The sequence below is a fragment of the Euprymna scolopes genome, chromosome 37 (assembly GCF_053919585.1).
Source record: "Euprymna scolopes isolate OS-2025 chromosome 37, ASM5391958v1, whole genome shotgun sequence".
In the NCBI taxonomy this organism is placed as follows: Eukaryota; Metazoa; Mollusca; class Cephalopoda; order Sepiida; family Sepiolidae; genus Euprymna; species Euprymna scolopes.
In genome coordinates this window covers 6198373-6225176 of record NC_136518.1, presented here as the reverse complement: position 1 = coordinate 6225176, position 26804 = coordinate 6198373, and the positions used below count along the sequence as shown (strand labels likewise).

At 33.1% G+C, this 26804-nt stretch overlaps 1 protein-coding gene across 1 annotated transcript in view; it reads left to right on the top strand.

The window, feature by feature from the left end:
- Positions 1–26804, top strand: part of LOC145261053 (transcription initiation factor TFIID subunit 10-like) — a 225167-nt gene that overhangs the window by 159051 nt on the left and 39312 nt on the right. The window lies entirely within an intron of this gene.

Sequence of the window (26804 nt, the reverse complement as noted above, 5' to 3'; positions counted from 1 at the left end):
TATTAATAATAATAATAATAATAAAAATATTAATAATATTTATGGTTAACAACAATAACATTAACAACTATTAATAACAATATTAATATTAATAACAATATTAATAACAATATTAATAAAAATAACAATAATAATAAAAATAATAAAAAATGATAGTAATAATAGTGATATATTGAAATATGTCAGTCAATACTTTTAAGAAAAATTTTCTTCTATAAAGATAATTGCCATTATCAACTAGATATCCTTTAAATGAAATGAATGTCTTTTATTGTCAAAGTTTAATTTTGTTCATTTTAAAACATTGTTTCCTTATAATAAAATTATTATCAGCTAAATATGTTGAAAGATATATAAATGCAATGTCACCTTTTGAAATTTATTGAAAATTGTGTTTTTTTGTTTTTACTTAAAAGGACGACGGAATTTGATTTGAGAACAATTCATTTTAAAATGAGCAAATTTTTATTTTTTTTCTTTGTGATATGAGATTAATCACCATTTACCAGGTCTTTTTTTTTTTTTTTTTTTTTTTTTTTTGTAATCTATTATATAAATCTTACCTATCTGTATGTATGTATGTTTGTATGTCTCTCAAAACTTCTGACAGACGCGTCAGAATGTGACAAAATTGGTATCGGTTTAAAGCTCGATGTCTCGGACGACAAATATTGAAAAATTGGCCGAAAACATTAATTCCTTCACCCTCAACTGGGCCGTTTTTGACAAGGAGTCAGTTTTTGCGTTGACATTTTTGCAAGTCATTGTCTCCGTTGGATTGACTACCCTTAATTTGAATGTTCGCGGTTTCCGGTTTCGCGATGGACACGTCAGCTAAGGCATTAGGTTTTTTTTTATTCACCTTTTTCTACATCCTATTATGGGTTTGAGCCTGCCTGTCTGCCTACTACAACTTTTTTTGCACCTCTCTCCACCCGGGCTGCCTACTGTTGTTTTGAACCATCTCCCGGGGGTTCCTTACTACACCACCTCTCCACACCCCAGCAACGCCGGGCACCCCTGCTTGTAAGTATAAAAAGCGATAATATAGGTATAAACATGAAATGCCTTAGTATATGATTATGAGTAATGCCTCCTATTTTTTTATTCTGCCCAAATGGATCAGTAGATTGCAAATCTCATTGTTATGATGACTGAACTTATGCATTTATGACCTGACGGTTTCATCTCTCTGTTACATATATTGACGGTGTTTGGCTGTAAGAAAGCAACCCCTGTTATGGACATATGTTGAAAGCAGAAATGCATCATTGAATTCCTGAGAAAAAGTGTATCGAGAATGCTGGTGACTATGTAGAAACTAAATTTTGGAGCACAAAAGATTGCTGGTTTTAATTGTTAACACTCATCTTTGTAGCTCTTCAACTTTTTGAGTTTAAGAGAAAAAAAAATAATAGGAGGCTTTACTGCTGGAACGACCTTCGTAGATCATTCTTGTCATGTGAAAATTTCCCATGAGTTTATTTGTAGTGATGTGACATTCATATGCTAATCACTTCCACCTCTGAACATTGGTCGATACAAACAAATAATAGCGAACACTTCCGACATCAACATTTCCATGCGTTACTATTTTGGGATTTGCATAAAATGAAATTTTATTTAAATTTTGAGGTTTTTAATCTTTGCTTTGAAATTCATAGAACTGGAAGGTAACACGTGATCGAGAGTTATCTCCCTTTATTTCATTTTACTTAAATCAAAACTTGATATCTGAGGTATATAGATACGGGATGGAACGATAAATTTGTTGCCTAAAGAAAACAACACTACAGCTTTATTTTAAAACTTTTATTGAAAAAATCAATTCAGGAAACTTGATTATGTAGTAGAGCTGATATCTATTCAATGTAGCCGTCTTCAGCCTCAATCACCGCATCAATATGAGTCTGGAACTGGGAGCATGCCTTTTCAATAAGTGCTGGCAAGAGCTTTGCAAATACTTGATGGATGGCAGCGATCAGGCTGGTTTTGTATTGTGGGAAGTCATGTTGGTGATGTTCTCGACATATGACCAAACAAAATAGTCCAGTGGGTTCAGGTCAGTGAGAGAAGAGTACAAAGTTATGCCACTCCTTCTGAGGCCAAGCTTGGCTCTCTTTAGATGTGTGAGCTTGTGCCAAGTCTTGTTGCGACACTGAGTCTGCCAGCAGCCACCTGATTGCACCAGGGGATCACCACACTTCTTAGCACATCCAAATACACTTTGGTATTGACTTTCAAGCTTACTTCAAAGATGTGAGGTGGCATGATGTGACCCTCACTTTAAACCATACCAAAGACCGTGGCCAGAAATTTTGTTTTTGTTTTCATTACCCTGGGCACGACCCTCTTATTCGTGGTAATCCATCAATGCATTTTGAGGGTGCTGGCAATGGTCCTGTTGTCATAAGTTGGATAGGTAGAGAGCACGAGTTGTACAGTAGTGCATTTCCAATGTTGCTAGTTGAACATTGTGTTACTTTCAAACATGATAGAAGGCTTCTATCGCTCTTGGGATTTGTACACGGCTGGTAACAGATGATCTGCAACAAAGAAAGAAAACCAGTTTTCATCAAACAGAAATGGAATCATGTCATCTTTTCTAGGGTGACAATTTTATCGTTCCACTCTATCCATGTGTTTCTTTTACCTCTCCAATGTTGATTTGATCATCTTGGAGGGATGGTGGATTGTGGGGCAAAGGTTGCACAATCCCTAATCACTCCTGGGTCAGCAGTATCCAACGGCAAGGAGTTCAGGACGACGATGAACAGAACATGTATAGCTATTCTCAGTACTGACCTGGCTCAATGATGCTTAACTTTCCGGATTCCTAATGAAAACCGGTGTGTCAACATAATTTTGTCATATATACTTAGCAAAAGTACCCGTCGTTGACTGGGTTCAAAAACAGCCTACAGAAAATGGACTCTGATTTATTAAAGTATGATAGGTTATGAAAAGGAAGGGTTGTAAATTTGGGTTGAATTTAGGGGTATCAAAACCAAAGTAAAATATGATGAAATTAAAAATAAAATAGATAAACCCCATAATTTATTTTTTGAAATCAAATCTTGTAATTTTTTTTTGTTATGTCAATCCCTGATATAATTTTTTTCCTGCTGTAATGTTTGTACTGGTCAGACTTTTTTTCTTTTTCCTGTTTATTCCTTTTTTTTTTTTTTTTTGTTAACACAATAACTGCGTCCGACTTTTCCATTATGCGTTCGATGGCAACGCATGTGATGTGGTTTTTTGATTACCCTTTCAATTGCAAATGTGTACATTTGATGAGAAACGTCCGCAGTGTTCCTCCTTATTAGCTCTGTGTTTATTCTTGCTCCTCTGACGGGAATGTTAAAAAAAAAAAAGATTTCCATTCAACCAATGAGTCATTCAGTGTACTCTGAAAGAACAAGAGATGGGGGGGGGATTTTCAGCCACCACACGTACAATTCTTGACACCGATCTTTATCAACCAAATAAAATCTAAATACCCCCCCCCCCTCCCATTTAATTTTTATTTTACGGAAATAATTTGTTTGGACCACAGTTCCTTATACCGTTAGTCTTTTGTTTGCTTTTTTTTCTTTTCTTCTATAAGTAAAACTATATTACATCTCCTGCACCTGTATTTGTGTTTCTCGCCTTTATGTGACTCTCATATTACTATTTTTTTTATTTTTCAATTTAAAATATATATATATGAGAGAGAGAGAGATGCAATAATCTACCGGAATGCATTTCCGTTTTTCATAAACAAATCAGCTATTACAGTTTTGAATTTTGTAGATGAGCATTGATTATTTGTATTTGCATAATTCGGACCACTGTTTGCATCGTGTGAGTTATTTGCACAAAATTTTGGTGTATCCTGTCAAATTGGTAGTGACCCGTGGCACAGTGGATAGAGTATTTGGTGAAATTCATTTATAACAGTTACATTCCTGTGCAACCCAAAAATATAATTGCAAATTACTTGGTCATGGCTGACGAAAATGAGAGCATCCTACTCTTGTGGATTAAATAAAAGGTTCTTGTTGCAATATTTTTTATATAAGAAGGTATGATTCCAAAAAACTGGAAGGTTCTATTTATAGAGAGGGGTGAGAGGAACGGACTAATCAAATGGAACTATACTCTAACAACCAATCAGAAACCGGAATCGCTCAATACCGGATATTTTAGAATTCTCGCACATAATGTTTTGTGTCCATATGTGAAAGAATCTTGCTCTTCGTTTGCAAACTTTTACAGTTCAAGACTTGTACAGTTTAGCTACCCACTGAAAACTCTGTTCTTCATCTTGGGACATACATACAGATTAGCTACCCATTGAAATGGCCCTGTCGGTGGGGCATTAGAATACACCGACTGCCCCCCTGCAGAGGGTAAAAGTCCCTCAATGGGGGTCCTGGGTATGACCTTAAACTATATCCAGTGGTGAGGCCCCAGCTTGTGGGCTTTGGGGAGTGTGGAGCCACCCTTTAATTACGATTGCTCCCAGGTCCACTCTGACCCGGAGTGGTAGTACCTGTTATGGTTCCAACAATGGGTTGAATAGAAACCGACGTGAAAACAAATATATTCTATTAAAAATTTTTTTTCTTCAAAATCTTTGGATTCGGTATTAAATAACCCGAAAAGGGTTGATATGTCGTGAAACAAAAACAACCAACCAACCCATTGAAAACTCCATTTTTCCAATGAAAATATAAAAATAAAAAAGAACTGATGGATATATTTAGCTTTCTATTGACCCCATTTTATAGAGGCTTCCTACAAAGGGGAGGTAATTACATATATATATATATATATATATATGACAGATCTGCCTTTTTCTTTTCTTTTTTTTTTTCTTTTAGTTAGTTTGAAAAGATCAAGGGCTCCTGTTTGGGGCAAACACTTGATTCTGCATTAAATTTATATTCGCGGGCTCTTTTGAGAATAGATGCTTTCCGTTTAAGGGCTGCTATTTGTATTTCACTGCAGCTCGGTCTTCTTGTGTCTAAGTAATTCTTTAGATGTATTTCATTAGACTAATTGTCCCTACCACAACTGGTATAATGCTTATCTCTTTCAGGGACCATTTCATTTTCAAGCCATTCTTCAGGTTCTGATATTTTTTTTTTCTCAGTTATATTCCATTAATGTGATATTTGTTTGTGGTGGTGGTGGTGGGGGCATTGACATTGATGATGAGAGCATTCCTTTTAGGTTTGTTCCTGATTCTTAAAACCTTGTCTTTGATGTATTTGCCTGTATGTTTTTTGTGGCAGAACACTGTTACTTTTCTGTTGGTTTTAATTTGCGAAGGTTCATGGTCCCAAATGTTTGCCAAATATTGCAAGTTACATTTCTCCATAAATCTTCTAGTCGTTTCATTTTACTTCACTCAAAGTTCTCAGAAATCAAGCCCCCCCCCATCCCTACCTGAGGCTAACACTTGATCTCTATACGAAATACATCAATATTCGAATATTTCATTAAAGTTCTCCTTTGCATCTCAAAAACTGAGTTAGTAAAAAAGTTGAGAACATAATTTTCTTCTCCCCAACTGATCATTTAAATGTGTTATAGTATATATTTCTTGTGGTCTCTTGGTCTTACTGGATTCCAAGACAAGAATTCATCTAGTCTGGTAGAGTATCCAGTTTCGTGCTGTTAATTGAGGTAACATTTAGAGAAAAGGTGCACCATTCCTGATAATAGTCAGTGCGAGTTAGCCATACTGAAGAGATCTTATTTGGGCTGTGAATACTATATGTTGCATTGAATATTTTATGATTTATTTCTAGGGGAAAAATATCTTCATGCCAGGTTCTAACAAATCTTTGTACGGAGAGACCTTAGACAATTGAGAATGTCTAGTAGACATTCAAGCTCTGTCTAGCTAAACATAAAAAACTGCAAGACCAACTTCCACAAAGTGTTTTTTTTTTAAATCTGTGTTGCCTAAAATAAATTTAAAAAAATATTCATTCTTTTGGGATTAACTGATCAGGGTTTCATTAGGAGGGAGGAATTATTTTATTTACATAAGGGAAGTAACCCTGATTTTTTTTTTTTTTTATCAAGGAGTTACTTCCATTATGTCTACATTCCTTGAGGAATCTATATAAAGGAGACTTGTATGTATATGTCGATGTTGGGCTACGGAGGAATGTCTGGGTTGGGGAGAAGGATGGGAAAATGGATGAGTGTAAGAAAGAAGAAAAAAAGAAATAGATGGAAAGAGGGAGGTATAAGTTTTAATAAAAATGTTACACTTTTGGCCCAGGGAACATAGGTAGCCCTGCTAGTTGTAAATGAAGTACAGTGGGAGTTTCCCCCCCCCCTTTCAATGTGGATGGGTGAGGTCTTTATCTCTCCATCCATCTACAATGTTATTACAGAACAAAGCTGCTTGGAAGTTTGTTTATTTGATAAGTAAAAGGTTATTTATGTCTGCAAGGATAAGTTGGTCCATTTCTCTTTCTTTCTTTTTTTCTTTCAATTTATTATTATTAGAAGATTTATCATCATGATGGTGGAAGGTTTATGTGAAAATAATATGGCGAGAATTTGGAGGAGTGTTGAGTCACTCAACAATTGCTATTACTACTTTCAGCTCAATTCTGACCTTTTGAGGGGGGGGGATACGTGAAAACTACATCCGGTTGTGAGACTCCAATTTGAGTTTTTTTTTTTTTTGTTTAATTATTTTTGAAATTTTATTTACAAATGGGTCACTATTTGTCACAGGAATAGATTTACGGTTAAATGATTAGTAATGATATGAGAAGGTTAATAATGGAGATGTATGAAAACTGTTTATGACAATAGTGTATTGACATTAATGACCATGCTGTAGACCTCAGGGAAGTAAATTTTTTTTTTTTTTTTTTACACAGTGGTCACCACTTATCAAGGCCCAGAAGCCACTCAGGGATAAGGGTTATTGCAAGTACAGTATGTTAGTGTGGAAATTTGAAGTGTTTACTTAAGGGGGCAGTTCATTAGGAATTTGTTAACATTGGACTTGAACACATCCAAGTTGTAGTCAGGTGATGTGAACATGGATATGTGTGTGTTCACTACACAGGCTGTGATCATTCCACTCGTTGTGTCCACCTTTGAGGGTGGGAGTTTAAAACTACATCTAGTGGTGGGACTTCAATTTGAGAATTTTTTTTATAGTTTTATTTAAGAATGGGTGGCTATTTTTATTTTTGTTTGCTTGTTTATTTTTTAAATGGATTTTCAGTTAGATTTACAGTTAAACGATGAATAATATTAAGAGAAGATTGAAAATGAATAAAATCTGAAAATGTATGAAGACTTTATGTTGTAGGCCTCAGGGAAGCAGTTGTTGCAATATGAACATGGATATGTGCGTTCATCACACAGGCTATGATCGTCCCACTCATTGTCTTGGTCCAAAATTGTGGTTCGATTCAGTCAGTGATGCAACATGGGAATTCTTCTTCCAAACAAGTTTATTTTTCTTTGGGGATTAAAATGATACTCGTTTTCTTCGGTTAATTAGCAAATTGGCGAATGAGATATTTTCCTGACCAAACTGAATTATAAATGCAACCAACAGAATCCTTTAGCCCCAAGAGTCCACCTTTTCTGGAGAGGCACACCCACCCTATTGACTGGTAGCTCTCACAAAAACCAATTGTGTGTCCTGTCCATAAGGCTAGGTCAAACTACCCCCCCCCTTCCCATCTTCTGGAATCTTTTTACCCTCCAACCAGAAATCTTAGATTCTAGCCTTTTGTCAGTGGTCACCATTCGACCATCCAGTAGCTGACTGCGACTGGAGATAATGTTCATTCAAAGGAGTTTATCTGAAGCCTGTCTAGGAACATTACTTTTTTCAAGTATGCTGGTCACATGATTTCCTGTTTAAAGAGGAACTTATTTTGTTTCAGACAAAGAAGCATCTACTAAGTGACCAGATTCCAACTATTGATTTTCAATTCTGTGTCAACCAAGCATTTGCTTGCAATGTCTACTATTCGCATGCACCATGTAAACATGCAGCCCAGCACATGTTTACAGCAATATGTTCTATGGATGGAAATTTCCTGAAAAGGAACTTGTTTTCATCGGAAGTTCTGTTTGGCTTCCGACACACGGAAGAAAAAAGTTCTTCACAGTTTTTGTAGCAAAAGACATGGAATGAAGAAACCAGATACAGCAATGGATCTTTTGCAAGAAAGAGTCTGTAGAGAACAGAAAAGATCATCCCTCCCCTCGTAAGAGTATGAAGTTGGCTTTGTATTATGTCACAGCAGCAGAAGAGAGTATTCTGAGCAATACTTTCTCCAGATGTGGCAACAGTACTCCTATCTTAGCATATCTAGCTCTTGTATAGGCACAAGATTGCATCAGCAGTCTGATGCTTTCTGGAATGTTCTGATCTATTTTTACATCAACTTTTGCAACAGACTGGAAATATATCTTCTGTTTTAGATCTGGAATAAATGTCGGTCATAGGACCTTATATAAATAAAGGCTTCCGCATAGAACCATCATTTTCACTGAAGCAAAAATGTGGATCTATAAAAACCTGTGTCTGTCTCACTTTAGTTTCAAATGATATTTTCATCATGAAATATGCAGCAGATTATCCATTTTAAGAATATCGCTCGACTTTTTTTTTTTTTTTTTTTTTGTAAATCAATTTCTTTTATTCTATCTATACTTTTTCTTTTTGTACAATTTTACTTTTGTCTTTGCTGTTTATTTTTGTCTTTGCTGTTTATTTTTGTCTTTGCTGTTTATTTTTGTCTTTGCTGTTTTTTGTCTTTGCTGTTTTTTGTCTTTGCTGTTTTTTTTTGTCTTTGCTAGGTTTTTTTTTTCTTTGCTGGGTTTTTTTTTGTCTTTGCTGGTTTTTTTTTGTCTTTGTTGGGTTTTTTTTTGTCTTTGCTGGTTTTTTTTTGTCTTTGCTGGTTTTTTTTTGTCTTTGCTGGTTTTTTTTTGTCTTTGCTGTTTTTTTTTGTCTTTGCTGTTTTTTTTTGTCTTTGCTGTTTTTTTTTGTCTTTGCTGTTTTTTTTGTCTTTGCTGTTTTTTTTTGTCTTTGCTGTTTTTTTTTGTCTTTGCTGTTTTTTTTTGTCTTTGCTGTTTTTTTTTGTCTTTGCTGTTTTTTTTTGTCTTTGCTGTTTTTTTTTGTCTTTGCTGTTTTTTTGTCATTGCTGTTTTTTGTTTTTCGTTTCTTTTTCCTTTTTTTCTTATCTTTTTATTTTTTGTCTGTTTTGTTTTCTAAACTTTTTCTGTTTGTCTTTCTTCTTGTCTCTTTGCTTTTGCTTCTTGTATTTTCTCTTTTTTTCTTGACTTTCTCATTTCTTTCTATTTTTTTTAATTTCCTTTTTCTTCTGTGACTGATAATGTGGCAAAGGGGGTCAGCAAGCATCTGCAATTGAAATTAGTTGGGAGTATGCATATCCTTTCCTCGTTTCCTCCCTTGGTTCTCTCCCTTGTCATCATCCAACCGTTCAGACGATGACGTAAAAAAAATGCAAAACGGAAATTACAAATTAATTGCACTTGATTAATAAATGGAATGAGTTTTCTTTTATGACAATGTTTTTTTTTTGTTTTTATGCAAAAATGGTGTGGTGGTTAATCGTGCAGACTCCGTGCCAACATGTTCAGGGGGGGGGGGCATTACTTCCACTAATACGAATGGGGAGATGGTATCAATCTATCTTTCTTCTCTCCAACTATTGATGAAATATAGTAAACTCCCCAACCTTACACACTAAAAAAAAAAAAAAAATGGCAGCTATAAAATTTATAATATAAATCTCACCTGTCTGTTTAAATGTATGTATGTATGCCTAAAACTTTCGAAAGAGGTGATGGATTTTCACGAGATCGATATCGTTTGAAGGTCAACCCTTCGGAAAATTCAACCCCCCCCCTCTCTCTCTCTCTCTCTCTCTCTCTCTATTTTTTTCCAATTATCATAAAAAAAAGCGTTAAATGTGCATGTATTTCCTCAAACATTAAAACCCATTTGTGAGTAGGGAAGGGGGTAATCTATAGAGTTTACCAACAATGGTTGATTTTGTTTTTAAAGAATAATCTAATAAAGGATAATTAAAAGAATCTGTTTTGCCACCAGAAGATGTGCGCAGTTTTTTTTTTTTTTTTTTATATATACCCCTCCTCCAAAATCTGTTTCTTTCTAATTCAAATTAATCATCCCAGCACTAGGTGTATCAGAAATTTCGTGAAAATAGTGAATAATTCCACCCCATCTTTCCAAGCTTATAACTCCTCGAAAAATGTAATTCAAGCCCTAATTTTTTTTTTCAATTAAAGGAGCAAGGACCAAGGTTTCATTAAAAAAAAAAAAAACAACAATGTGTTTTTTTTTTTAAAAAAAGGTTTTAAACTTCGGACTTTACAGGTAAATTTCTAAAAAACGGGTTTTTTTTTGTTTGTTTTAAATTTGAATATATTATTTATTGACCTTTTCTCTTCAATTTGTGATATATAAAACTATTAAACATAAATTAATTATTTACTTTTTAATAGAAACTTGAAAATGGGGGGGGGGCGTGAATTTAAAAAAAAAAAACGTTTGTCTAAAATATTATATTCGGTTTATTGGAAAGAACATAAAATTTCACATTGACCCTGAAAATATCGTAAAAATAGAATCAATAGAAAAAATAGATTTTTAAAGTTTAAAAATTGAAAAATATTGAGTTCGGAAAATTCATTACTGTTTTTAAAAAAAAAAAAAAAATATTTCTATTACTTTTAAAACAACTGTAATAGTTTATTTTGGAAGTATAATCCATAAAGAAAATAAATAACCCACTTTTAACAGAGAAATTACGAGATTTTTATATTGTATTCGCAGTTTCGTGTTAGGGGTGTCAAAAATTCCTACAAAAATTCTGATACACCTATCCCAGCACTAATCTATAATATAAATCTCACCTGTCTGTTTAAATGTATGTCTAAAACTTTCGACAGAGGCAACGGATTTTCACGAGATTGGTATCGTTTTAAAGCTCAACCGTTCGGACGACAAATATCATAAAATTGACCAAAAACAAATTCCTTCACTCTCAACTGGGCACTTTTAGGGAGGGGTCGCTTTTTTCGCTGATATTTTCGCAAGTCATCCTCTCTTTTCGATTGACTAGTCTTAATTTAAACCTTTGTCACTTCCGGCTTGGTGATGGACACAACAGCAAAGACGTCACGTTTTTTTTTTTTTTTTTCCATGTTCTTTTCCTTCTTCATGGTATAGGTTCGAGCCTTCCACTAATATATATATATATATATATATATATATATATATATATATATATATATTAAGTAATGTGATTGATAATTTAAAATTTAAAGATCAAACCACAATCAAATTAAAATTTATTTTATATCTCTAACCCATTAATTTTCTTATAAATGTTAAATCCAGATCTTTTATTTCAATTTTTTTTTTTTCAGATTCATCTGCCTTACTTTTAATGCTAGGTTTATTTATGGTGTCTTTTAAATTCAATAAAAACCCTTCAAAATTTGCTGACGAGGAGACCTTGCTTATTAAAAAACTATATGTAATTATTGTACGTAACTTGATGTATACCACAATAAAAAGCATTGCTTTCCGAAACGATCCTACAGATAATTGATTTTGTTGTTGTTCCTTCTTATGAAACGAATTTTAATTTGATTGTGGTTTGATTTTTAAATTTTAAATTATCAATCACATTACTTAATATTGAATTAGCTCTAGGACATTTAACTATCGAGCTTATTATATCTAAATTACGAGCACTTTCTCTTTCCTGTATTTTAATTAAACTAGTAATTTCACTGTTACATCAAAATACACTCAGCTCTTTAGACTATTGTTCTAATCTCCTTTAAATTATATATATATATATATATATATATATATATATATATATATATATATATATTTCTTTTTGCTCAACACACACTTTCAAACACCTGGGCAACGCCAGGCACCCAGGCTAGTATATTTATATAATAAAATTGGCAGCTGTACAGCTTAATCAAGGCATTAAAAAAAAAATGAAAATATCGAAAAAAGGTTATAGTGTACAAAAAATTTCACTTAATTTGATCGAGTAGTTTTTTTTTTTTTTTTTTTTTTTTTTTTACAGCGGAAAAACACGTTTTTATGAGAGCGCGTTGAAGGTAGACATCTTGGATTTTTTCATTTTTGTTTGGCGTTTAGGAACGTCACGGGAGATAACTCCAGTTAAAGTACCGACACTTTCTCACCCATTTTTAATACTAGCTTTTCTTCCTAAAAATCGAACCTTTTTGCTCGGTATCATAACAATTTGTTTTTTTCGCTGTAAAACAAAAACTACTTGATGAAATTAAGTGAAAATTTTTTTTTTTTAGAACCTCAGAACTTCATTCCATAATGGATACGTACAATTTAAACTTTTTTCGATATTTTCATTTTTTAATGTCTTGATTAAACTGTTACAAGTACCATAAAATTATTAAAGAGGTTTGTCTTTCTGAAAAACAATCCAATTCAAACGTCATTTTATTTAACTCTTTTTATTAAAGTATCTTGCATTTTGAGACAATTTTAACGTCACACGAAATGTGTTCATAGGTCTCTGACAACCACACTTGGGGTTTCTGATTGGTATGGCATGGCTCCAAATCTTTCTTCCGCATTGAATGACAATCAGTTCTAAGTGATAGTCTTGAAGAGTTCGATGGTTCAATCCTCATGCAAGGAAATAATAATCAAGAATTTTTTTTTTTAATTGTTTAACGATGAAATAGTGTCGATTGAATAAAACGTTTCAGTTCAAAATTCCATATGTGTTTCCTGAGTTCAAAAACAAACACCTGAACGACCTTGTACCTATTTACAATGCCTCTCCACGGGACAGTTAGACACCAGGGTCGTTTTTTAACGCGGAGAAAAGGAACAAAAATAAAAATTGTCTCAGTCGTGAAGGATTTCTCCTCCACTGAAAGAGAACGAGAAATGGAAGTGCAGCATCTGAACAGATACTACACTTTGATCTTGGCCAGCCAAACTGTTGTGATAATGCAACAACATAACAATCAGTCTGACTAATTCAAATAATACCCTCTTCCCCTCCAAAAAAAAAATTAAGTTTGACGTGGCATAGTAAAGTAGCTAATATCTACTTCTGAGTTACACTCTGGAGACTGATGGTTCAATCCTCAGTGAGGGTGGTACACAAAAAAATAAAACAATCATGAATTAAGACTTCTACCTGGCCATGGCTGACAGAATGAGATCATGCTACCCCTGTGGATTAAATAAAAGGTTCCATTTGAAATTCTGAGCAGATACCTGAAGAAAGAAGAAAAAAAGGAGGTTGCATTGACTGGAACGCTGTAAAAATAACAATCAAGATGAGAGCAGCAGTTCAAATATGTATTATCAATGTTCATCTCAAAAAAAAAAAAAAAAAAAAAAAAAAAAAATCGGAAACAATGTTTGAAAAAAGCTGAAATGAAATGGCCGACATACTCTGGCCGATGTCTTAAAATATTTCATTGATCGTGTCTTCGATTGAAACATTGAAACGTTCATTTTCTAGCAATGTGAACATAATAATGGAATCAATTTTTCTTTGTTTTATAACTTGAAAGGCAAGACGTGCGGTTGTCATGTTTAAGCAATTGTTGAATTCGATCAATTCACACCACCATGAAAATGGTAAAATCATTGCCAGACAATGAGAAAAGATAGAGTATTACAAATAAATAATATATATATTATATATACTAGCAGGAAGACGCAATGTTGCTCAGGAAAAAGATAGTATTACAGATAAATATTCATTCACACACACACACACACACACACACACACACACACACACACACACACACACACACACACACACACACACATATATATATTCCATTTTCACCCCAAACAAGGCACAGTGTCACTTTGAAGAAGGAGGCTGCTATTGGGGACATAAGTTGCAGGAATATTATGAAGGAAAGATGGGCAGCAAGATGTCTGTTCACATTACCCTTATATATATATATATATATATATATATACTAGCGGGAAGACCCAATGTTGCTCAGGATTGAATGAGGCATAATTTTTTTCACTATTCTGATAACACCGTACTATTTTTTTTTTTTTTCCTACTGGGTGTTTATATAGTCAGAAGAAGCTCGGTTCCTTTCACAAAAAAAAAAAAAAAAAAATCACTTTCACTTAGGATTCTGGCAACCTCCACGTGATCTCTTCCATAATTCTCGGTGTCTTTCTAGAAAGAATTCTAACTAAAAAAAAAATATTGGAAAACCAATGCTACAAAAGAATCTACAGATTCATACGATATGATGAAGACTATGCTCATAACACCATATCCTAATATTTCATCCCTAATGTGCTTATTGCTAGATGTCGCATTGCTTTTGTTTACCTAGCACACTCACCTCCTCTGATGAGAAGCATTAGGCTTTGAAATGCCCTGGCGTAAAGAGCTTTGATAAACCTTACTTGAATTACTCCCATTGAAGTATCTTCCTTATTGAATTGATAATTAAATCTATATGCGCCAATATTGTAAATATTTTTTCTCGTGTGTGTATACACGCACACATGAATAGGTTAACAAATTAATATGAAAATGGTAAACGCTAGACGATGAGAAAGATACTCTAATACAAATAAATGTTTTCATTTTATACTAGAAGGAAGACCCAACGTTGCTCGGGATTGAATGAGTACCATTACTATGTAATTTTTTCGCTATGCTAATAACATTTTTTTTTTTTTTTTTTGCACTATCCGTTTTTCATCCATTTCGCTCCCTACTATAGTCGGAAAAGAACTCTCTTAGTCTTCTATACGTGTATATATTTCATCTTTAATGGTCACCTTGAAGTTGAAATGAAAACGCTTCCCTGGTAGACTCTCAACACCCCTTTTTCAAACAAATGAATTATTCCTAAACAATAAGACAAAAAGCATCTCTTTTTTTTTTTTTTTTTAAACCAAATACGTTCTCGCCTAACCCTAACCTGTTCTCACGTATTCGTAAACATAACATAACCTACTTTCTAACCCTAACCCCATTTCTGCACAATCACCATTTTTGTTCCTGAATTTTTTTTTTTTTTAATTGATAATTTGTATTCTTTCGGGTTTTCACACAACTATATATATATTTATTTATTTATTTTTTTAATTGATAATTTGTATTTTTGGGGTTTTTTCACACAACTATATATATATTTATTTTTTTTTTATTTTATTTATTTTTTTATTTTATTTTATTTTTTTTTTTTTTGAATGTTTGATGAGGCTTCATAATTTGTGTATTGACTTTCTTTTTTTTTTTTTTTATACGGTGGTCACCACTTATCAAGGCCCGGAAGCCACTCAGGGATAAGGGTTATTGCAAGTACAGTACGTTAGTGTGGAGATTTGATGAAGTGCTTACTTAAGGGGGCGGTTCATCAGGAATTTGTTTATGTTGGACTTGAAGACATCCAGGTTGTAGTCAGGTGGGAAGCAGGCAGACGGAACAGTTCCACAGGCGTGCAGTTCTAAGAAAGAAGCTTTGTTCATGGAATCTACGTTTTGATTTAGGCACAGATAAAGAGTGGGGAAAATTTTCGACAGTGGATTCAGCTAGACGGGTGTTTTTTGTTAAAGATTGGCGGGGCGGGACGGGGGATTGGAGCTCAGACGAGCACCTGCCATGGAAATAACGATAAAACAAGGATAGGCTCGCAACGTCTCTTCTGTGGGAGAGAGGTTGCAGGGAAGAGAAAACGGCATCCCCTACTAAGCCACGAAGTCTATTTTGTACTCTGTCAAGGCAGGATAGGCTGTTTTTAGCATCTCCTGCCCAGATAATCATTCTACTGATGATAATGAAGCAGAATCAGCAGGATCCACTTCTTCAAGCTCTGTTGAGGATCAAGAAGATCAAAGTGAAAGTAAAACTGTATCTCTTTCAAGCCTGTTCGATGAGTTAGCTTTGAATAAGCCGGCAATAACAAATGAAAACATAGAGCAGGTAGAGGTTGGGTTGAGTTAAACTTGGAGATTACAACAGAAATACAAGAATCACAATTTAACTCAAAACCCCTTATGCTAAGTGCACAAAAAAACTTGATCATTACATAGATTTTTACAGCCACTCGCAAGAGGTGATGCTTTCATTTCAGTGGTAGAAAAAGACACAGGAGACCTTACCACTGTTAAATAAACTGGCTTTAAAATATTTAAGCGTACTACCTCATCCGTGGAGAGTGAGTGGCTCTTTAGTATAGGTGGTAATGTGTATGAACCTAATGAGGAACAGACTGTGTCCTGAGAATAGAGAAACTCTAATGTTTCTACATTACAACTTAAAAGTATTCAACTTGAAATACTGAGAGCAGAGGAGGCAAGTAGCAAAAATAGAAGAGGAAGTAGAGCAGCAGCAGGTGCAGAACTTCAACTTATAGTTATTCACTTTAAGAATTACAATTTGTACTTTGTAGTTGGTTTGTAATTTATTTTTTCTTATCTAATCATTTAAGAATTGGAAATTGTACTTTGCATTTTGTAATTATAGTTAAAAGGCAAAAAGCCATAATAGTGACCAGGCACTTAAATGTCAAGTTATATTAGCAGTTACTATGTTAATGTGTCAAACCTATCTGATGAGTCACTTACAATGATGAAATTATTTAAGTTTAATAGGAAAGAGAAAAGTAATCAGCCGATTAATTGGCAAATTTGCCGATTACTGATTAATCGGCAAATTTGCCGATTACGATCATCTGCCGATTAATCGGTACAAGCCTATTCTGAATGAAGACATTTTTAATAAGTCGGTGGACCAATAACACGAATAGAGTAGCATAAATTACTCTCTGGAGCAAAAACTAGAACTTATAGCTTTCTTTTTTTTTTTCTTTTTTTTCTTTTTTTTTTTTTTTTTTCTTTTTTTTCTTTTTTCTTTTTTTTTCTTTTTTTTCTTTTTTTTCTTTTTTTTCTTTTTTTTCTTTTTTTTTCTTTTTTTTTCTTTTTTTTCTTTTTTCTTTTTTTTCTTTTTTTCTTTTTCTTTTTTTTTCTTTTTTTTTTAAGGTAGGTGGCGTTTTACCCACACTGCTGGGGTGTCATAATACTACAAATACTACTTTGTTTTTAAATTCCAGAGACAGTTTTTCATGGTAAACAACTGATATTGTGCTCTAGGGTGAAGAACTAGTCATATTTGCAAACGGTTTTGAATCTCCTGTAACACTTGCTTCTCCATCAAAGCCTTAATCCTTCGAGCACGTAAACCCACCATCAACCACGCTCGATATGAGGGGTGGAGCTGAAATGTTTTTAATACGTTTTTTTTTATCCACTTTCCTAATAAACTTCACTAGTTTAACATGTGTAACCTCATTACATGCATGATACATATCATTTATGGTTCTTCACAGAATGAAACTCCCGGAGTGGAGAGAAAGGATGAAGAGGCTAGACGCAGATTTTCCAGCATCTATATATTAATATGATAGCGTGTGTGTTTTCTGGGTCGTTTAATTGTTATGTACTTCCATTTCTTGTCATAAATAATTTTACCAAGAATTCTTCATGAGTTTTGGTTTCGATTATAACTGATGGCACTGCAGTAATCTATTTTTTCTTTAATAAATAATTCTATCAAGAATTCTTCATAAGTTTTTGTTTTGGTTATGGCTGAAGGAACTCAAGTTATATATTTTTTTTTCATAAGTTTTTGTTTCGATTCAAGCTAATGCACCCAAGTCATGTAGATATATATTTTTTTAATTTTTTAAATCGCAAGTTTATAATATATAAAAATCAGGTTCAAGTCTATAAACGGGCCACAACAAATCTTTTTTACAATAAAAATCTGAAAAAAATCTTTATAATGTACGTACTTGTCACTGCATGAAGATGTTATATTCCAAAAATCACAAATTGATCAAGTAGTTTCTTTAAGAAAATCAGATATTATTGGACGTTTTATCGAACCTTTGCCACACGCCATCTTGTTTGAAAGATAACGCCACTAACGATCCCTGGCAGAAATATGAGTCAACAAGGGCAGTACATGCAGACCATCAAATATTTTATCAATCAAGTACTTTTTTTTTTTTTTTTTTTTAAAGAAAAAAACAAATTTTACGGTTTTTAGAGATACTAAATAAATAAAGAGAATGTGGAGGACAGACTATCGACTATTTCTTATTTCATTTTTTTTATTTATTGTCCCTAAAAATCGTAAAATTAAAAAAAAAAAAAGAAAAGTACTTTGCTTATTAAAGTCTGTTTTCAAACGAACAAAAAAAAACAAAAAAACTAGTGTTTTCCACATTCTCAGAATGCCAACATCAATATATTACATATGAATGAGTCTCCTGTAGAATTTCCACAGGTTTCGCTAGTTTTGTATTTTTCCTTCATCTGCATCTAAGTTTGTTTTTATTTTTTAGCATGAGACAGATACCCTCAGTTTGTGGAAGTGAGGGCAAAATCTGTCGATCAAGTATTTCGAGTTGCTTGAGACTGCTTTTAAAAATGTTTTGTATGTGAAGAAAAAATATTTGAAGCATTTAAAAACTTTTGTTCATTAGAAATTTGAGAGTAGAAGTCAGCAATTTGTGCTGTAGTTGGAGTCAGTTTATTTTTTAATTTATTTTTTACTGCTGGCTTGGCATTCTTTCTGACTGGCTACATCTGTTGGTTTTCACAAAATCATGGTTTTTAAAACATTGTGACATAGTTTTTTGTTTTTTTTTAATTCACAAGATGAGCATGAAATTTCTATAATCGGTTTTCTATTTTTGTGTTTTATCTTTTTTTCTGTTTTTTTTTCTATTTTCTGTTTTTTTTTCTATTTTCTGGTTTTTTTCTATTTTCTGTTTTTTTTCTATTTTCTGGTTTTTTTCTATTTTCTGTTTTTTTTCTGTTTTCTATTTTCTGTTTTCTATTTTCTGTTTTCTATTTTCTGTTTTCTATTTTCTGTTTTCTATTTTCTGTTTTCTATTTTCTGGTTTTTCTATTTTCTGGTTTTTCTATTTTCTGTTTTTTCTATTTTCTGTTTTTTCTATTTTCTGTTTTTTCTATTTTCTGTTTTTTCTATTTTCTGTTTTTTCTATTTTCTGTTTTTTCTATTTTCTGTTTTTTCTATTTTCTGTTTTTTCTATTTTCTGTTTTTTCTATTTTCTGTTTTTTCTATTTTCTGTTTTTTCTATTTTCTGTTTTTTCTATTTTCTGTTTTGTTCTATATTCTGTTTTGTTCTATATTCTGTTTTGTTCTATATTCTGTTTTGTTCTATATTCTGTTTTGTTCTATATTCTGTTTTGTTCTATATTCTGTTTTGTTCTATATTCTGTTTTGTTCTATATTCTGTTTTGTTCTATATTCTGTTTTGTTCTATATTCTGTTTTGTTCTATATTCTGTTTTGTTCTATATTCTGTTTTGTTCTATTTTCTGTTTTGTTCTATTTTCTGTTTTGTTCTATTTTCTGTTTTTCTGTGTTTTAATTTTTTCTGGTTTTTCTGTTTTCTGTTTTTTTTCAATTTCTGTTTTTCCCTATTTCTGTTTTTCCCTATTTCTGTTTTTTTTTCTATTTCTGTTTTTTTTCTATTTCTGTTTTTTTTTCTATTTCTGTTTTTTTTTCTATTTCTGTTTTTTTCCTGTTTCTGTTTTTTTCCTGTTTCTGTTTTTTTCCTGTTTCTGTTTTTTCCCTATTTGTTTTTTTTCTATTTCTGTTTTTTCCCTATTTGTTTTTTTTTCTATTTCTGTTTTTTCTATTTTTTCTTTTGTGTTCTATTTTCTTTTGTTTTCTGCATTTTCTTTTGTTTTCTGCATTTTCTTTTGTTTTCTGCATTTTCTTTTGTTTTCTGCATTTTCTTTTGTTTTCTGCATTTTCTTTCGTCTTCTGTTTTGTTATTTTAAATTTTCAAAGAATTCTTTTTCTGGTTTCGATTTTTTTTTTTTTTTTTTTTTTTTAAATCAAGGGTTGGTTATTATTTTTTGGATTGTCCACCTGTTTAACTTTGTTTTGTGGTTTTGCTTTCTAGCTCACTACAACTTGGTCATCTTCAAATCCAATGTAAACAAATGCTTGTCAAGCATTAAGTAATGAAATTCTACCCTATTTCCACCACTAACCATCGCTACACTGTCATCTTAGTGACCAACATATTCTGCTTGACCCTTATCCTCAAGTAATTTGTGCAGGATTCTGAGTCAAGATTTTTTTTTTTTTTAAATGCTGGTATAACAGAGTGCGTATGGCGGCTATATGCAAATACCAAGTCATGAGCAAAATGACGTCACAGTAAAGAAAAAGACTAGAAGTATGTTGTGGTTTGATTGAAGCATTGTTAACGGATAAAAGGTGTTTTTGAAGGCTTACAATGCAGAAATGTACAGTCGTTAAGAGCAGATAAATAAATTAATGAATAATTCAATAAAAAAAAATTTTATATTTTTTTTTATTTATCTATCTGAATTTTTTTTTCAACTGTGGATGGTACTTATTCCAAAGGTCCTTTTGGGCCATCATCAGTGGAGAAATAAATCCTCTCTCTCGGCTGTAAATTGTAAAATGGCTGTTTTGTTTAGATTTTAAATCCAAACGCTCAAAGCTTAATTATTTCAGTTATGTTCAGGGGAAGTAATTCTATTTTTTACTTGTCTACAGGTTTTCTGATCAAGGGGAAATAATTCATATTCTGTTTAAATGCTTATAACTGGCCGTTGTTTAAATGTTTTTGTAAGAAAGATTATTAAAGAGAGAGAGAGAGAGAGAGAGAGAGAGCGGGGACGTTAGAGAAGATGAGAATGTTAGAGACGTGGGTGACGTCACAACCGTAATGAGAAGTCACATGTGGTGGGAGAATTAGGAAATAACTGTCATCACAAAAAAAATGGAATAGTTATTACTTGTCCTATGTTCCTTACAATGTACTCTGCTGTGTGTTGGATCCCCAGTGTCTACATGTTAACATATGTGTAAACTGCAATGTTATACAGGACTCGGTCATATATATATATATATATATATATATATATATATATATATATATGAGCAAACAGTTAATAAAACATGTTAAAAAACACTTTGAAATAAGTTAAAAACATTTAATCTTAAAAGGAAACACTAGATAAGTGGATAGTCCTTAATTCGCGGAGTTTCGAAGAAATACTTTCCTTCTCATCAGAGGGTAGGAATTAGCAAAATGCGGGATCGCATTTTGCATGCAGAAATATTTGATGAAACAACAAGTTAGTCAAAGATCTTACTTGTAACAAAAAAAGTGAAGCAGAGGGAATATGGTGAAGAAAAAGGTGATTACATGTGAATGGATAGTCTGGTGGAAGATAAAAAATCCAGTGACGGTAAAATCCAATTTATCTTTCACCAGACTATCCATTCACGTGTAATCACCTTTTTCTTCACCATATTCCCTCTGCTTCACTTTTTTGTTATCAAGTAAGATCTTTGACTTACTTGTTGTTTCATCAAATACTTTTGCATGCAAAATCCGATCCCGCATTTTGCTAATTCCTACCCTCTGATGAGAAGGAAAGTATTTCTTCAAAACTCCGCGAATTAAGGACTATCTAGTGTTTCCTTTTCAGATTAAATGTTTTTAACTTATTTCAAAGTGTTTTTTAACATGTTTTTTTTTACATGTTTTATTAACTGTTTGCTCGTATATATATATATATATATATAATTATATTTTTTTTTTTTTTTTTAATGCTGGCTTGGTAGTAAAGTTTTGAGTGACTATCTTTTAGATTTTTTTTTAACATAAAATGCTGAAAAGTGCTGAGCTAATGAAATTGCAACATTCAACGTCATTCAAGAAAACATGCTATCAAATATTTATCTTGATTTGAACAACAAAAAAAAAATCACTTATGTTTTATTTTTGAACAAAAAAGTGGTAAAAAATCAAAAAAGTAAACAAATGTCTATCAGCTTTTTTTCTTATTCAAAGAGTAAATTTATTCGTGATACTTACTTTAAAATGAGTTCTTTTTTTTTTAATTTCAATTTTCTTGAAGTTTTCTAAAAATTAACCAATTATTAATTGTATCGACTTTTTAATAACAAATGATATAGCTTTCATTTTTCAAGTAATTTTACTTTGACTTATTTTCCAAATATATTGGAAACAATTGGCCAGCATTTGCGTTTAAAAAAAAAAAAAAAAAAAATCAGAAAATTTTCGTTTGCCACTTTACAACATTTTACATAAACTGCCTGGAAGTTTCCGACAATAGCACAGTCCTTATTCTGTACAAAGATTTTTTACTGTTATTTTCATGGGTGGCACTTTCGGGGGGGGGGGGGTCACCCTGTATGTATAAGCAATATCAAATCTTATGATTGTTTTAATGCTGTTTGGAATGTTGTTTCGTAAAATATGTACTCTCCAACGCAAATAAAAAAGCAAAGCAAGCAATTCTGAGTTTTTCGTTGTTCTGGCAATCATTATGGCATCCATTTTAAATGACTTGCAAATTCATTTGAGGTTGCTACTTTTAGATACAATTACTTGGAATTCTTTGAAGGAGCCAGCTGCTGAGTTGGATTCGAATAATCTAAACCAATTCGTTGCTGTCAAACTATCTTTTTTTTTTTCTCTCCAGAGTCAGTCTTAATGTGTCAGTTTTAACCCACTTCAACTTAAAATTGGCTGACAGGTTTAAAAAAAAAAAATATGTATCATTTTATTTTTGCTCAAGATGGCACATCCTACTGGATGACAAACACTCCAACCAAGAGATTGTTTTAAGTTTAAGATTCTAACTGTCCCTTTAAGTGCAATTGTTTGTGTTTCTCTTGCACTTGGTTCACCGGGTATATTGGACAGGTAGTTTTTTTTTAAATTCTTTTTCATGAGTCCGATTGCTTTTCATATTGTACATAAGTATTTTGTTATCTCTCAGCTCGGTTAAGACCAGCATTATTAGGGACATTTACTTTAACTAGGGTTGCTTCTTTCTCCTTTTCGTTCCCATATCATTATACCAGGCTTAAAAGTTACTGACATTGAACCACTATTTCAGACACTCCAACCAAAAAATTGTTATAAGCTTCTATCTGTCCCTTTAAGTGCAATTGTTTGTATTTCTCTTGCGCTTGATTCACCTGGTATATTCGCCAGGTACTATTTGAATTTCTTTTTCATGAATCCAGTTGCTTGTATAATGACTGGAATGATGGAAATCTTCCTAGAATTCCAGTTTCTTGTCTTGTCATACATAAGACCATGGTGTTTTGTGGTCTTGTCATACATAAGACCATGGTGTTTTGTGGTCTTGTCATACATAAGACCATGGTGTTTTGTGGTCTTGTCATACATAAGACCATGATGTTTTGTGGTCTTGTCATACATAAGACCTTGGTATTTTGTAGTCTTGTCATACATAAGACCTTGGTAGTTTGTAGTCTTGTCATACATAAGACCATGGTGTTTTGTGGTCTTGTCATACATAAGACCATGGTGTTTTGTGGTCTTGTCATACATAAGACCATGGTGTTTTGTGGTCTTGTCATACATAAGACCATGGTGTTTTGTGGTCTTGTCATACATAAGACCATGGTGTTTTGTGGTCTTGTCATACATAAGACCTTGGTGTTTTGTGGTCTTGTCATACATAAGACCATGGTGTTTTGTAGTCTTGTCATACATAAGACCTTGGTGTTTTGTGGTCTTGTCATACATAAGACCATGGTGTTTTGTGGTCTTGTCATACATAAGACCATGGTGTTTTGTAGTCTTGTCATACATAAGACCTTGGTATTTTGTAGTCTTGTCATACATAAGACCTTGGTATTTTGTAGTCTTGTCATACATAAGACCTTGGTATTTTGTAGTCTTGTCATACATAAGACCTTGGTATTTTGTAGTCTTGTCATACATAAGACCTTGGTATTTTGTAGTCTTGTCATACATAAGACCTTGGTATTTTGTAGTCTTGTCATACATAAGACCTTGGTATTTTGTAGTCTTGTCATACATAAGACCTTGGTATTTTGTAGTCTTGTCATACATAAGACCTTGGTATTTTGTAGTCTTGTCATACATAAGACCTTGGTATTTTGTAGTCTTGTCATACATAAGACCTTGGTATTTTGTAGTCTTGTCCCTCTCAGCTCTGTTTAAGCCAACATCATTAGGGGCATAGTCTTCAACAAGAGTTGCTACTCTCTCCTTCTTATCCCATATTACTATGTCATGTTTAATAGCTCTGTTTTCTGTAGCTGTAGGAATTGCATAGTCTTAGTGGATGGTGCATGACTTATTTCCAACTGTTCTTTCTATTATGTTTCCAGTACCCACTTCCACACTGGATATTCAACGTTTTACATATGATTCAGTGGAGATATTAAGATATTGTCGCATTTTTATACAGCAGTCGTCCCCCAGCAGAACCCTTATCATTGCTGAGACCACTCCTCTTCTCATTGGTAATCAATTCATTGGTCGTCAAAAGGCAGAGCATGGCATCAAGAGGCGGCACAATGACTACCATGCTACACGAGGCCTAAGATGAATAACAGCAGCATCCTTCCACCTGCCAGTGAAAGATGACGATAACAAGGCTCTTCCAACACCAAAAAATCTCCCCAATAGGCTCTGAACTCCACTGGAAAGAGTGGGTAACACTCACCTAAATCCAAGCGAAAGTTGCCAAAAATGCGGGACAATCTGCACAAGTGGTATATGTACAGGACACTCACTGTTTTTACAGTGCTGACATGCAGATGATCGCACACATCCTCACAGACTGTCTTCTAAGTGAGGCCTGCTCCGATGCAGATCTGAGAGATTCCTCGGATACGGCTTGACAGTGGGTCTCAAGATGGAACAAAACTCGATGATGTAGTAGTATGTGAATGTGTGTTTGCATGTGCACAGGCAGTACATATACTTACTTTGTCCAAAGCTGTGCTAGATATTGACATTGGTCGCAGTGTTAATTGTGTCGTCTCTGTGAATTTTGAAATAGTCTTCCTCCAAACAAACTTGGGAATCGTTTCTTGGATGGCCCCTCCCGACCATCCATTCATGTGAAATCATTTTTTCTTTCTTTTTTCCCCATTTCCTCTGCTTCACTATTTTTTAACTTTTACCAAGCAAGTTCTATGGCTTACTTGTAGTTTCACTAAATACTTTGCAAGCAAAATCCGATTCCGCATTTTGCTAATTCCTCTCCTCTGATGAGAAGGAAATTATTTCTTTTGAAACTCCATGGATTAAGGACAATCCACTGAATTTATGTTTTCTTTTGGAAAATGAAATATGTTTTTAACTCTTAAGTATTTTTTAAATGTTTTAATTATTTGTTCTTGTATATATTATTAAAAATCTGTATTATTAATATTAAAAATCTACTAAACACTTGGCATCCTGTGTCTGGAGGAACATTTTTTTTTCCAAGTGTTTTTATCGCTCAGCAAAAAAAAAAATTAAAAAAAAAATTTTAGAAAGGCAATAACTTTTTCCAAGTTCAAAAAAATCAAATTCTGGATGAAGATATATTTCCCCATTTCTTGTGTATTCTCTTTTCTCTTGGTTAAATATTTCTTCCATTGCAAGATTGCCGTCCGTAGCATGTATCTATTCACCCTGCTATTTTTTTTTTTTTACATATATAGTATTCAGAGTACCAAGTTGATTATTTTCAGTGTTTTGGCCAATGTAATTTTCAACCTTCTTCAGGGGTATTTTTAAAAAAAATTTTTTTCGAACTTGGGAATTGTTTCTTGGATGATCCTCTTATATTTGCTCACTTAAAAATGAATGGAAGAACAGTATCTATTTTATAAATTTTATAACAAAAAGAAACGATAGTGGATTTATTTTTGCGTGCGTACATGCACACACACATACATACACACATGCACATATACATACACACATGCACATATGAAGTGATCCACAATTAATTTATGTATGCAGTGTGAAAATGTATGGAAGTGAAACCTGGCCAGTGAGAGTTGAGGACATGCGTTGCATGGTTAGAAATGGTATGAACCTAATATGATGGCTGTGTAATTTAAATTGTAAAGACAAGTTTAGATCTGATGACTTCAGAGGAAGATTAAATTTCTGACAAAGAGGGAAGAATTGCTGTTTTCTGTTTAGCGACGGCTAATAGTCATTGTCAGCAAGAAGTCAATGGTAAATGCCTGTTGCGATGATGCAAATTCATCTGTAAATGTTATTGAAAGAGGTGGAGAGTACTGGGAAGCTAATTTATCACCTAAACTCCGAGGAACACCACAGGAAAAAAAAAAGAAAAAGAGCCTTCGCTGAAATTTAAGTGGTAATAAGCCTTTCCAAGGTCCTAGTCTTTTTCGTACTCATTCAATGGAGGTCTGATCAGTGCTTTCTCTCTTCGATCTTTCCATCCTCCTTGACCTATCACTATTTTGTATGGTGCTAGTTGCTGACACTACATTTGGGGGGGGGTAACTTACAATTATACTGTTTTAGTTTTCTTGATTCCATGTAGTATTCTGCTGTTTTTTTTTTTTTTTTTTTTTTTTTTTTTCCGCTTCTCTTGCAGTTCCTATATATCCGATTAATATTTGTAACTCGTGTATTAGTCCCCACATTCAAGGGTTTTCCTTAATATGTCAGCCGTTATTGTTATCCGTTATAGCTTATCAGCCATCCTCCTAATTCCAATCTCTCCCATTCTTAATTAAAAATTTTTCAGTATTGTTCCTAGTGCTTCTACTAGTATTGGTCTTACGCTGATTTTCATCTTCCATATCTCTTTCAGCTCTCTGA